We start from the raw sequence: 14424 nt of genomic DNA, 5'->3' as shown, positions 1-14424 counted from the left end.
AGTAGAGCAATGTGTAAAATCACCCACTTGTGCCTTCTCTCACAAAATGTGATGAGCTTAGACTATAGCATGTGGAATTTCAAGCGTGCAATGCTCCAAACTGCCACATCCATTCCCATCTAAAGTACTGTCATTTCCACAAAGCTTAGTTTGTGTAGGCCTACTGGTTGTTTGAGAGAAACCTGAACTATATGAAGGGGTAGGAAGTAAGATTTGTCCAACCTAACCCATATCCTCAGTATGGAAGTAAGTCATATCCTGTATATTTTCAGAATGAGTTTCATAATCTTTAACATTTTATGTTTCACATTCATATTTGCATCAGGCCTAGATTGAGAAATCATGGAGTGATTATCTAACCAATCAACTATACTGAGATCCGCTAGTGGGAAGGCTAATCAGCCGGTTACAGCCAAATTATAGCCTGCAAATCTTTCCACTTCATATTAAATTTCCTATAAACTTTCCACTTGAAAGTTAAGTCGCTATTCCGTTGAGCCCTCTCCCACTATAATTAACATGCATATTCTAGCAAACTATTGATAGGATAGGTGCCTGTCAGTCACAAAGCGAGCGATGACAGGGAAACACAGTCTGCGCACGTTGGTTGGTTTTAGTCACATTTCTTTAGAGGATGGAAAGAGCATGATGATCGTGAATTTCCATGTACCATGTACACTGAACAAAAAGATAAATGCAGCATGCGACAATTTCAAAGATTTTACTGAGTTATAGTTCATAAGGAAATCAGTCAATTTAAATGAAATCATTAGGCACTAATCTATAGATGTCACAACTGGGAATATAGATATGCATCTGTTGGTCACAGACACCTTAAAGAAAAGGCAGGGGCGCAGATCAGAAAACCAATCAACGTCTGGTGTGACCACCATTTGCCTCAGGCAGCACGACACTTCTTTGCATAGAGTTGATCAGGCTGTTGATTGTGGCCTATGGAATGGTGTCCCACTCCTTAATGGCTGTGTCAAGTTGCTGGATATTGGCGGGGACTGGAACACGCTGTTAAACACGTCAATCCAGAGCATTCCAAACATGCTCAATGGGTGACATGTCTGGTGAGTATGCAGGCCATGGAACTGGGACATTTTCAGCTTCCAGGAATTGTGCACAGATCCTTGCGACATGGGGCTGCGCAATATCATGCTGAAACATGTGATGGCGGCGGATGAATGGCACGACAACGGGCCTCAGGACCTCGTCACGGCATCTCTGTGCATTCAAATTGCCATCTATAAAAGGCAATTGTGTTGGTTGTCTGTAGCTTACGCCTGCCCATACCATAACCCCTCCACGTCACCATGGGGCACTCTGTTCACAACGTCGACATCAGTAAACCGCTCACCAACACTTGGTCTGTGGTTGTCAGGACAGTTGGACGTATTGCCTAATTCTCTAAAACATGTCCAGCAGTCAGCACGCTAATTGCACGCTCCCTCAACTTGAGACATCTGCGACATTGTGGTGTGACACAACTGTAAATTTTAAAGTGCCCTTTTATTGTCCCCAGCACAAGGTGCACCTGTGTAATGATCATGCTATTTAATCAGCTTCTTGATACGCCAAACCTGTCAGGTGGATGGATTATCTTAGCAAAGGAGAAATGCTCACTAACAGGTATGCAAACAAATTTGTACAGAACATTTTAGAGAAATAAGCTTTTTTGTGCATATGGAAAATATGGTATATATTTTTGTTCAGTGTAAATTAAGTGGCTACGATGAGTCGAAATGATTGAATAAAGTCGATCTCATATATCACTCAATGTGGTTGTGTGTCCATGGTATCGCATCGGGACAAGTAAACCAAAAGATTTCCCTGGTTTCCTTTCCTAGGATGTCGGGGCTTGCCAGACAGTGACGCTAAAGGGAGTGACTCGTCTCCTCAGGCAGTGTAGCATACCAAATCTTGAGAGAGCTGTTCATTTGGCTCCCTAATTTGTATAGGCTGCTGGTAGGCCTAGACGTTTCGCCGATTATCTGCAGATAAATTACGAAAACATTCAATGAAGAATCATCACTGCAGGAACAATAATTAGTGGAGAGCCTCACTCCGGTCCAAACACAATAAATCAGGGCCCTCATGGAATACAGGCATTAAATCAGAATTCAACAATATTCAAAAATGTATTAACAATGTATTAATTTGCATAACTTTATCATAAGACATGAACAGAATGCATGTGATTCGTATTTCCAGCAACTTTCTGAATAGACAACGAGAACACCCTCGCCTGCGTGTGTACGGTGTGCGCGTTTACCACTGACGCTTGATGGAAAGGCATTCCGGAAAAACTCACAATGAAATGTTAACTACAAAGTCATCAATCCAGCGGGTATTTGTTTTGCAAAGTCTACCATCGCGTGCACTACACAAACACAGCTAAACAAAAGCCCCTTGCTAAGTGGTCACTTGAATTGAAAAGGTAAGTACACCCAAAAATCGACTTCTCAGATTTTTCTCAGACCTCAAAAACTGGTCTACTGATGTGGTTTAAGCATTGTTGTGGACTTAAGAACATCTAATGTTGATGTTTTTCTATTTAAAAAAAAAAAAAAAGTGTGATTTTGAGAGTGAACACCAGATGTAAAACCCTGAAAAACGTTAACACAAATCAGCAAAAGTATAAAACAGATGAGTTTATACGGCCCTACCTAATGACAATTTTAAATTAATTTACGCTATATAAAATCAGAAAGATATAATAATTAAGACTGAACCCGTTCTATATTTAACTTTAAAAAAGAAATCTTCAACATAATGTGGCTATTTACTTAATTAAAAAAAAATGTTTTATTAAGAACAAACATTGTGGCAATTCATATCTTGCAGTAAAAGCGTAAATAAGACCAATCTCAAAAAAAAATGTTCTGATCATATACAGCTGAAGTCGGAAGTTTACATACACAGGTTGGAGTCATTAAAACTCGTTTTTCAACCACTCCACAAATTTCTTGTTCACAAACTATAGTTTTGGCAAGTCGGTTAGGACATCTACTTTGTGCATGACACAAGTCATTTTTCCAACAATTGTTAACAGACAGATTATTTCACTGTATCACAATTCCAGTGGGTCAGAAGTTTACGTACACCAAATTGACAGTGCCTTAAAATAGCTTGGAAAATTTCTGAAAATTATGTCACGGCTTTAGAAGCTTCTGATAAATTATGTCAATTAGCCTGAGTCAATTGGAGGTGTACCTGTGGATGTATTTCCAGGCCTACCTTCAAACTCAGTGCCTCTTTGCTTGACATCATGCGAAAATCAAAAGAAATCAGCCAAAACCTCAGAAAACAAATTCTGGAACCTTCACAAGTCTGGTTCATCTTTGAGAGCAATTTCCAAACGCCTGAAGGTACCACGTTCATCTGTACAAACAAAAGTACGCACGTATAAACACCATGGGACCACGCAGCCGTCATAACGCTCAGGAAGGAGATGCGTTCTGTCTCCTAGAGATGAACATACTTTGGTGCGAAAAGTGCAAATCAATCCCAGAACAACAGCAAAGGACCTTGTGAAGATGCTGGAGGAAACAGGTACAAAAGTATCTATATCCACAGTAAAACGAGTCCTATATCGACATAACCTTAAAGGCCGCTCAGCAAGGAAGAAGCCACTGCTCCAAAACCGCCATAAAAAAGTCAGACTACGGTTTGCAACTGCACACGGGGACAAATATCATACTTTTTGTAGAAATCTCCTCTGGTCTGATGAAACAAAAACAGAACTGTTTGGCCATAATGACCATCGTTATGTTTGGAGGAAAAAGGGGGAGTCTTGCAAGCCGAAGAACACCATCCCAAACGTGAAGCATGGGAGTGGCAGCATCATGTTGTGGGGGTGCTTTGCTGCAGGAGGGACTGGTGCCCTTCACAAAATAGATGGCATCATGAGGGAGGACAATTATGTGGATATATTGAAGCAACATCTCAAGACATCAGTCAGGAAGTTAAAGCTTGGTAGCAAATGGGTCTTCCAAATGGACAATGACCCCAAGCATATTTCCAAAGTTGTGGCAAAATGGCTTAAGGACAACAAAGTCATGGTATTGGAGTGGCCATCACAAAGCCACGTCCTCAATCCCATAGAACATTTGTGGGCAGAACTGAACGAGTGTGTGCGAGCAAGAAGGCCAACAAACCTGACTCAGTTACACCAGCTCTGTCAGGAGGAATGGGCCAAAATTCACCCAACTTACTGTAGGAAGCTTGTGGAAGGCTACCCGAAACGTTTGACCCAAGTTAAACTATTTATGTACACTTCTGACCAACTAGGAATGTGATGAAAGAAATAAAAGCTGAAATAAATCAATCATTCTCTCTACTATTATTCTGACATTTCACATTCTTAAAATAAAGTGGTGATCCTAACTGACCTAAGACAGGGACTTTTTACTAGGATTAAATGTCAGGAATTGTGAAAAACTGAGTTTAAATATTTGGCTAAGGTGTATGTAAACTTCCGACTTCAACTGTATGCCTAGACAATATCCAAAATAATACACAGAGTTCATACATTTTCAGTCATTCAAATGGTAAACATATCTTTCTATACAACACCACATCAAATGTTTCCAATTTGGGAGGTAAACTCGATAAAGTATTCAACAAAGTATTTCGCATGGAATCAAGGCATTCAAATGTACAAAAGGCTGCCACCAAAATAGAGTTCCTTCTGCATAATATTTCTGCCCAGAGGCACCTGGCTGACTACATTTTCTATTTGGCTGTATTGAAAAGGAAGCTTGACATTTAGTAGTCTATGTATAAAAAAAATAAAAAGGGAAGACAGGCAAGTGTGGCTTAGTGTTCTCAGTTTCTACATTCTAGACATGGTCTACACTAGTGACAGAGCCATGCTACAGTCAGGGAGCTTTTCCCAGGTAAACAAGAAATGCAAACTGACAAAATGCTTCAAGCTTATGGAAATAGTCAGACATCTGCTACAATGATAGCAATGTCTAAACAAAACTATAGATACAAAGTAACATGACAATGCATGGTCCATAACCCACATATATTCAAATAACTGTTCTTTAAACACTTGTCCTCTTAATTAGGTGGTGGAGGAACATAGACTGGACTGTCTTTACAATACTAGCTAAACTCATCACACTCGTCCCAGAGGATTTGATTCTTCTCACACTCTCTCAGCACAATAGGGTAATCTTTGCTGCAGGGTCTGCTACTCATACGCATGTTAAATTAAGCATGTAACACACTTGATTTCAGATCATCGGGTAGAGTGCAACGACTTGAGTAGTGGTAGATCCAGTTGTGGAACCATCAACAAACATCCTATGCTAATTATGCGCCAGTGATATAATTTGTAACCAGTAATGTGACCACTTAGTTCAATGTCTGCTAAGATGTCCTTAAATCACCAAGCAAGTGTTTGAAACAGACTTAACTGGAGTCATTATTACACTTTGCAATGGGTAAATGAGGCCAAGATGCCACAAGTCTGGGAGGCAGATTCTGGTAATGGGGAAAGGACCAATAGCCATAATGACTTGACACACTACACTGGCCCTAATATAAAAGCGGAGGCGATACCTCCACTCAGTATCCAACTCCGTGAGAACTGACGGTTAACCATTGACATTCATAGGTGTTGGCCAATAATAATAATGAGAAGTCTGCGGTGCACTTACCACTGGTTTCATTGAACAGTCAATGCAGGCAATTAACTGTATTTCCAAGTGCCAATCAGACCTTCTGGCATGGAACTTGGTAGTGGTAGTTGTGTGTATGTTTTAAGCTAAGGATCTAATCTCCTGCTTCCAGACATTTCACCATCTCGGAAACAAGGGTTGGATTTGCACCCAAAAATGTCATTTCAGCACAAGGCATGTACAAAATCTAGTACAATGATTAGGCTCATATACATTGTCTACTGGTATCGTTTTGAAATTGAGAACACACAGTGCATTCAGAAAGTATTCAGACCCCTTATTCAGACATTTTGTTACGTTACAGCCTTTTTCTAAAATGGATGTAAAAAATGTTTTTCCTCATCAACCTACCTCACAATATCCCATAATGACAACGTGAAAATAGGTTCCGAAAAAAACAAACAGAAATACCTTATTTACTTAAATATTCAGAACCTGCTATGAGACTCGAAATTGAGCTCAGGTGCATCCTGTTTCCATTCATCATTCTTGAGATTTTTCTACAACTTGTAGTCCACCTGTGGTAAATTCAATTGCTTGGGCATGATTTGGAAAGGCACACATTCTTTATAGGGATCCACAGTTGACAGTGCATGTCAGCGCAAAAATCCAAGCCATGAGGTCAAAGGAATTGTCCGTAGAGCTCCGAGACTGTGTGGAGGCACAGATCTGGGGAAGGGTAACAAAACATGTCTGCAGCATTGAAGGTCCCCAAGAACACAGTGGCCTCCATCATTCTTAAATGTAAGAAGTTTGGAACCATCAAGACTCTTCTTAGAGCTGGCCGCATGGCCAAACTGAGCAATCGGGGGAGAAGGGCCTTGGTAAGGGAGGTGACCAAGAACACGACAGTGACTCAACCTTCCAGAAGGACAACCATCTCTGCAGCACTCCGCCAATCAGGCCTTTATGCTAGTGGCCAGACGGAAGCCACTTCTAAATAAAACGCACATGGAGCTTGGAGTTTGCCAAAAGGCACCTAAACAACTCTCAGACCATGAGAAACAAGATGGTCAGATGAAACCAAAATTGAACTGTTTGGCCTAAATGTCAAGCGTCACATCTGGATGAAACCAGGCACCACTTATCACCTGTCCAATAACATCCCTAAGGCAAAGCACGTGGTGGCAGCATCATGCTGTAGGGATGTTTTTCAGCAGCAGGGGCTGGGAAACGGAGCAAAGTACAGAGAGATCCTTGATGAAAAGCGCTCTGGAGCAGGTTAGGACCTCCAAAATGGGGCCAAGGATCACCTTCCAACAGTACAACAACCCTAAACACACAGCCAAGACAACGCAGGAGTGGCTTCGAGACAAGTCTCCGAATGTCCTTGAGTGAACCAACCAGAGCCCGGACTTGAACCCGATCAAACATCTCTGGAGAGACCTGAAAAAAAGCTGTGCAGCGACACTCCACATCCAACATGACAGAGCTTGAGAGGATCTGCATAGAAGAATGGGAGAAACTCCCCAAATACAGCAGGGCTCTACAGTCCGAGTATTTCAATAGCATTTGCCCCTAAAAATAGATATGTCGAACTGAAAATTATTTACGGGCACAGCGTGCGAGTAAAGACTACAACCAACCATAATCCATTTTTCCCCCGCTGCTAATTGCTTAAAAACTACAAGTCCCACATTCCACAAGCGGCATGCGCCAACCACAGTAGATTTTTCTGTGATGACGCAATACAGTCACAGTGAGAGAAAGGAGAACACTGGGGGGAAAAGTATCAGTAGAGGCTATAAGTTAACGTGCAGACATTGCTAAAAAGCGTGGTCCATACAGAAATTGTTTGTCGAGATCGGTATGGAAGAACTTGACTGGCCTGCACAGAGCTGACCTCAACCCCATAAATCACCTCTGGGATGAATTGGAATGCCGACTGCGAGCCCGGCCTAATCACCCAACATCAGCGCCCGACCTCACTAATGCTCTTGTAGCTGAAAGGAAGTCCCCGACGCAATGTTCCATCATCTAGTGGAAAGCCTTCCCAGAAGAGTGGAGGCTGTTATAGCAGTAAATGGGGGACCAACTCCATTATAATGCCCATGATTATGGAATGAGACGTTCGACGGGTAGGTGTCCACAGACACCAACAACAAAAAAAGCTGACAAGACACTTATTTCCCGAGCCCTTATCAGTCAAGACACACCTAGTAATGAATATAACAATAGAATCTAACAGAATATTTTTCCAAATGAAAAAAAGTTGCCAGTGCGCATCTCGCATCTGTTACAGTTCACCTCAAAAAGTGATAATCTGATATGTGGCTCAATTTGTAGAGTTGAAATCATTTCTTCAGGGTTACAAAACGAAATCTCTCTTTTCGATATACAGACGTTCAATATACTTTATTCTGCCTGTCTTGGAATTTTCTAAATTGATTAACACATTTAACACTAGTTTGTGTGTACACAGCACGTGTGTGTAGAAGGAGCAGTCAGGACGCAATTGACTGAGTGCGACATTGTGGGGAAAGGGAATTCAGGAAAAACAGATGCTTGGCATGGTTGCTTTTATGTTGTGCCCTGCAAATGCACATGTACAAGTGGAACACTAGAGACAAAGAAAAATAACGTCTTCAAGACAACATTTACATTTTAGGGTAATGTAGTACTACAGTATTTGAGAAAAATAATGTTATCTCTGGTTAAAGATAGAGTTTTGACGACCGTTCGAGTACTCGTGCCCATCCCTACCCTAAACTCGCCCGCCCCACGGTTATGAGTCAAACCACGCATCACTAATGGGAACATAAATCCCACTAAAATTACTATGGTGACTATTAAGGCTTCTGCTTTGTCATTGGCACAGTGGCAGCTATTTGGCATGACTCAGTCTGTGTGGAAAACAGGAATTGGAAAGATGGCCTCCCTTGTTTTTGCAGTGAGAAACAGTGCCTTCCAAAAGTATTCATACCTCTTGACTTACTCCACATTTTTCTGTATTACAGCCTGATTTCAAAATTAATTCAATTGACATGTTTTTCTTAACACTCAACACCCCATAATGACAGTGAAAACATGTTAAGAAATGTGGGCAAATTTATTGAAAATTATATATATTTTTTTATCTTTATTTAACTAGGCAAGTCAGTTAAAAACACATTTATATTTCCAAATGGCGGCCTACCCCGGCCAAACCCGGACAACACTGGGCCAATCGTGCTCCGCCCTATGAGACTCCCAATCAAGGCTGGATGTGATAGAGCCTGTATTCGAACCAGGGACTGTAGTGACACCTCTTGCACTGAGATGCAGTGCCTTAGACCACTACACCACTCGGGAGCCCAGAATTACAGAAATCTAGTTTACATAAGTATTCACACCAGAGTCACAACAACAACGAAAAAAAATCACCTTTGGCAGCAAGTCTTTCTTGTTAAGTCTCTAAGAGCTTTGCACACCTGGATTGTACAACACTTGCAACATTATTATTTTTTATTTTCTTCAAGCAACTCCAGTGTATATTTGGCCTTGTGTTTCAGGCCATTGTCCTGCTGAAAGGTGAACCAGGTCTTCCTCTAGAAGTTTGCCTGTGATGAGCACTACTCCGTTTCTTTTCATCCCCAAAAACATCCTGAGTCCTTGCCAATGACAAGCATACCCATAACATGATGCAGCCACCACCAAGCTTGAAAATATGAGGAGTGGTGCCCCAAACATAACACTTTGTATTCAGGACATAAAGTTAATTTCTTTGACACATTTCTTGCAGTTTTACTTTAGTGCCTTACTGCAAACACTAGGAATGTTTTGGATTATTTGTATTCTGTACAGGCTTCCTTTTCACTGTCAATTAGGTTACTATTGTGTAGTAACTATAATGATGTTGATCCATCCTCAGTTCTATCACAGCCATTACACTCTAACTGTTTTAAAGTCACCATTGGCATCATTGTGAAATCCCTCTTCGGCAAATGAGTTAGGAAAGACGACTGTATCTTTGTAGTGACTGGGTGTATTGATACACCATCCAAAGTGTAATTAATAACTTCACAATTTTTAAAGGGATATTCAATGTCTACTCTTTTTTTTTTTACCCATCTACCAATTTGGTCTTTGTGGTTGAATCTGTGTTGGAAATCCCCTGCTCGACTGAGTGACTTTACAGATAATTGTATGTTTGTGGATACAGAGATGAGAACATCATTCAAAAATCATGTTAAACACTATTATTGCACACACACAAAAAAAGACCCCTTGACCTTTTCCACATATTACGTTACAGCCTTATTCTAAATTTATTAAATCGTTTTTTCCCCCTCAATCTACACACAATATCCCATAATGACAAAGCAAAAAAAGTGATTTACTTTTGCAAATGTATTAAAAATAAAACACCTTATTTACATAAGTATTCAGATCCTTTACTCAGTACTTGGTTGAAGCACCTTTGGCAGCAATAACAGCCTTGAGTCTTCTCGGGTATGACACTACAAGCTTGGCACACCTGTATTTGGAGAGTTCCTCCCATTCTTCTCTGCATATCCTCTCAAGCTGTCAGGTTGGATGGAGAGCATCGCTGCACAGCTATTTTCAGGTCTATCCAGAGATGTTAGATCGGGTTCAAGTCCGGACTCAAGGACACTCAAAAACTTGTCCAGAAGCCACTCTCCTGCGTTGTCTTGGCTGTGTGCTTAGGGTCGTTGTCCTGTTGGAAGGTGAACCTTTGCCCCAGTCTGAAGTCCTGAGCGCTCTGGAGCAGGTTCTCATCATGCAGGTTATCATCAACATCTTTCCCTCGATCTTGACTAATCTCCCAGTCCCTGCCAATGAAAAATATCCCCACAGTATGATGCTGCCACCACCATGCTTCACCATAGGGATGGTGCCAGGTTTCATCCAGACGTGACGCTTGGCATTCAGGCCAAAGAGTTCAATCTTGGTTTCATCAGACCAGAGAATCTTGTTTCTCATTGTCTGAGAGTCCTTTAGGTGCCTTTTGGCAAACTCCAAGCAGACTGTCATGTGCCTTTTACCGAGGAGTGGCTTCCGCCTGGCCACTCTAGCATAAAGGCCTGATTGGTGGAGTGCTGCAGAGAAGGTTGTACTTCTGGAAGGTTCTCCAATCTCCAAAGAGGAACTCTGGAGCTCTGTCAGAGTGACCATCGGGATCTTGGTCATTTCCCTGACCAAGGCCCTTCTCACCCAATTGCTCAGTTTGGGTGGGCGGCCAGCTCTAGGAAGAGGCTTGGTGGATCCAAACTACTTCCATTTAAGAATGATGGAGGCCGCTGTGTTCTTCGGGGCCTTTAATGCTGCAGAAATGTTTTAGTACCCTTCCCCAGATCTGTGCCTCAACACAATCCTGTCTCGAAGCTCTACGGACAATTCCTTCGACCTCATGGATTGGTTTTTGCTCTGACAACTGTGGGACCTTATATAGACAGGTGTGTGCCTTTCCAAATCATGTCCAATCGATTGAATTTACCATAGGTGGACGCCAAGCCAGTTGGACGCCAAACATCTCAAGGATGATGAATGGAAACAGGATGCACCTGAGCTCAATTTCGAGTCTCATAGCAAAGGGTCTGATGTAAATAAGGTATTATGTAAATAAGGTATTTCTGTGTTTAATACATTTGCAAAAATGTGCTTTGTCATTATGGGGTATTGTGCGTTGATTGATGAGGACATTTATTTATTCAATCAACTTTAGAATAAGGCTGTAACGTAACAAGATGTGGAACAAGTCAAGGGGTCTGAATACTTCCGAATGCACTGCATGTGACTTGTTAAGCACATTTTAACTCTTGAATTTATTTAGGCTTGCCATAACAAAAATGTTGAATACTTATTGACTTAAAACATTTCAGCTTTAGATTTTTTTATGAATTTGTAAACATTTCTAAAAACATAATTCCACTTTTACATTATGGGGTATTGTGTGTAGATCAGTGACAAAATCTAAATGTAATCAATTTTAAAATCAGGCTATAACAACAAAATGTGTAAAAAGTGAATACTTTAAAGCACTGTAAGTAACTCATTTTATCTCTAGCTTCATAGAGTGTAAATTATGGGCTATAAACAATTTGAAAACAATTTGTAGGACCACATTAGATTTGATATCAGTTTCCACAAGACTGCACAGTTGTTTTATGATGTAGCCCTACGTTGAACAGTTTCTAATTTCACGCCTAATACTGCGTCAGTGCCCTGCACACTGTGTCCGCAATTTACAGCAGCCAGACTCCTGTATTCGAGAGAGAGAAACGTGCACATCAAATGATAATTTAGTACATAACAGCTGTGATAAATGTTGCCTTAATTAATTGTGTCCTCTATGAAACATGGTCACAGATAACCCTCCTAAGAAGCATCCATAGTTGGAGGGAGGGGAAGACAGGAACTATCCAACTGTGCTCGTTTGTAGGAATGCACAGCTGGAATGGAAATTCCGGCCCGGTATTTTCTTAGCCATGATGGCTGATATAGGCCTAGATGATGTGGCACTGGAAAATCCAACAAAGATTGACTAGAGCCAGTCATGTCACTTGGTAGTGTCCCTTGGTAGTGATCACATGATCTGATCTTTCAAGAGTAAGGAATTCCTTGTTAGTTAGGGTCAAAGGTTTTGGAAGCCTTGGAGACTTTAGTGCATCATGTAACAATCTTAATGAGGGCCATTATACTCACTGTTTTTGTGCACAAGTTAATCATAGAAATGCAAGGATTCTCTTACCAATTCTCATGCACTTGTCTGCTTAAAATGCTGTCAATGAAGGCACACATTGGAGAGCCTGAACCTTTTCATTACATTCTGAACCAATATAGTTTTACTCTGTAAAACATTGATGGGCTACTCTCAAGTGCTTTAAAGGCTGACATGCTTTTAGGGTTAGACAGATTGGTGCCATGGACTAGCTGAAACTGTAGGCTATAGATGGAAGTCCTTAGTAATATCAAAAGAGATATACAGTGGTAATAAGGGAATATACACCACCATATGAATCAAAGGTTGACCATGAGCAAAAAAAGTGTACTTTATATTCATTACCTCGATTTAGCAGAGGTGTTTTGGATGATTAATGCAACTTTTCATTTATGCAAAACAGACATAATGTTGTTATCCGTCAGTGGGAAATTCCAGGGAAATCATTCTGATGTGAGCATGAAATTACTAAGGGGGTGAGACTGGCTTTGCTTGACAGTTTGGAGAGCAAGGGTATTGGTGACAGCTTCTTAGACTGATGTTGGTACCCTGTTAGATCGCCATGATGTTGTTATTGAATAACTTGACAATTGTTTTACATCTTTGTGTCAAATGTAAACTAGACGGATAACAAAGCAGGGCAAGAGATGTGCAGTAAGAAATAATTGTATGATCAACCACGTCTAGGCTATGGACCTAGCTAAAATCAACTATAATTTTTGTTAATATTCCAGTTAGCTAGTCTTTCTGGTCTTGTGAACAGCTAGTTATGTGGCTTGAGCAGTTTTTTTATTTAACCTTTAACTAGGCAAGTCCGTTAAGAACAAATTCTTATTTACAATGACGGCCTAGGAACAGTGGGTTAACTGCCTTGTTCATGGGCATAACGACAGATATTTACCTTGTCTGCTCGGAGATGCGATCTAGCAACCTTTCGGTTACTGGCCCAAAACTCTAACCACTAAACTATCTGCCGCACCTAAGGATTAGGACTGGATTAGGCTATAGTTTATCTGTTTTCCTGAGAATGATTTCAAATCCCTACCAATTATGCTGTACGCTAGCTAGGATAAATTGTATTGCATTATCAATTTAGTTACCTCGCTGTCTTATCATTTTTGTAAATAGTTCTGTTCATTTAGGGTCCAACAAAGGAGGTAACGTTAACTAGCCATTATCAATCAAAACCCCCTACTAGTTAGCATCCTAATACCGTATATTCGTGGTTAGTTAGCTAGGCTGTAGCGTAATGCCATTGCTGGATAAACTAGACCAGCGTTTCCAAAACACAGCCATGGTTTTGCCCTAGCACTACCCTGTGTAGAGCTGATTCAATTAGTTAATCGTTAACCACAGTACCGAGTTTGGGAAAAGCTGGGCAAGTCGTTATGTCGAGCGGCATAGTATTAGCCCCATAGCCAGTGGTTGACTAGACAGTACATGCATGTCATGATGTGTTAGCGCATGTGTATTCTTTTTTATTGCTAGTTTTGATGCACGTAATGTTATCTATCAGACTACGGAACCACACAGATAGCCTTAACTGAAGTGAGAAAAATGTCTGTTTACCGGTGTCTGGTGATGAGATGTTTTTCGGGTTATCACTGTCGCTTTTCACCACTGTTTTCTCCTCCTGCCGGTGTCTTCCACGCCAGCTGCATAAACACAGCTTGATCCTTCCGAGCTAAAACAAAAGGACACGCGATATGTGTTTAGCCTAATAGCTAACGTTAAGCTAGCTAGCTACATATTTTCCTGAACTGGCACGTTCCATTAACCAAATCGCCTCAACCTCTGTCCGTGTGTTCAAAAACTCCCGCTGGACACGACTCGTGGGCAATGTTCAACCAGCTGTTATCGTGTTTTGTAAGTAAATCTAAACTTCCTTAAAATGTGATGGTACTTCACAGTCCATTCATTGAGAAAACGTTGACTGAAATTCCCTTTACAGCTATTTTAAGGGCAGTTTTACAGCTAAACTTGCTATCAAACTGGAGCCTCTCGCTAAACGATTTGTAACGCCACTTCCAAGAGAGAATCTGCTGCGGAGTGAATCGTGATTGAGAA

General features: G+C 41.0%; 1 protein-coding gene across 4 annotated transcripts in view; it reads right to left on the bottom strand.

Annotated features, from left to right (window-relative positions):
• arhgap32b (Rho GTPase activating protein 32b) overlaps nt 1-14424 on the bottom strand; it is a 202670-nt gene extending 188246 nt beyond the window's left edge. For all 4 annotated transcript variants that reach the window (XM_071327266.1, XM_071327283.1, XM_071327292.1 and 1 more), the window contains exon 1: nt 13927-14424. The gene's annotated coding sequence lies outside the window, so the exon portion shown is untranslated. The remainder of the gene's footprint in view (nt 1-13926) is intronic.

Source organism: Salvelinus alpinus, chromosome 1 (assembly GCF_045679555.1).
Source record: "Salvelinus alpinus chromosome 1, SLU_Salpinus.1, whole genome shotgun sequence".
Taxonomy (NCBI): domain Eukaryota; kingdom Metazoa; phylum Chordata; class Actinopteri; order Salmoniformes; family Salmonidae; genus Salvelinus; species Salvelinus alpinus.
The sequence above is the reverse complement of the archived record's forward strand: the minus strand, read 5'-3'. Positions and strand labels throughout refer to the sequence as shown.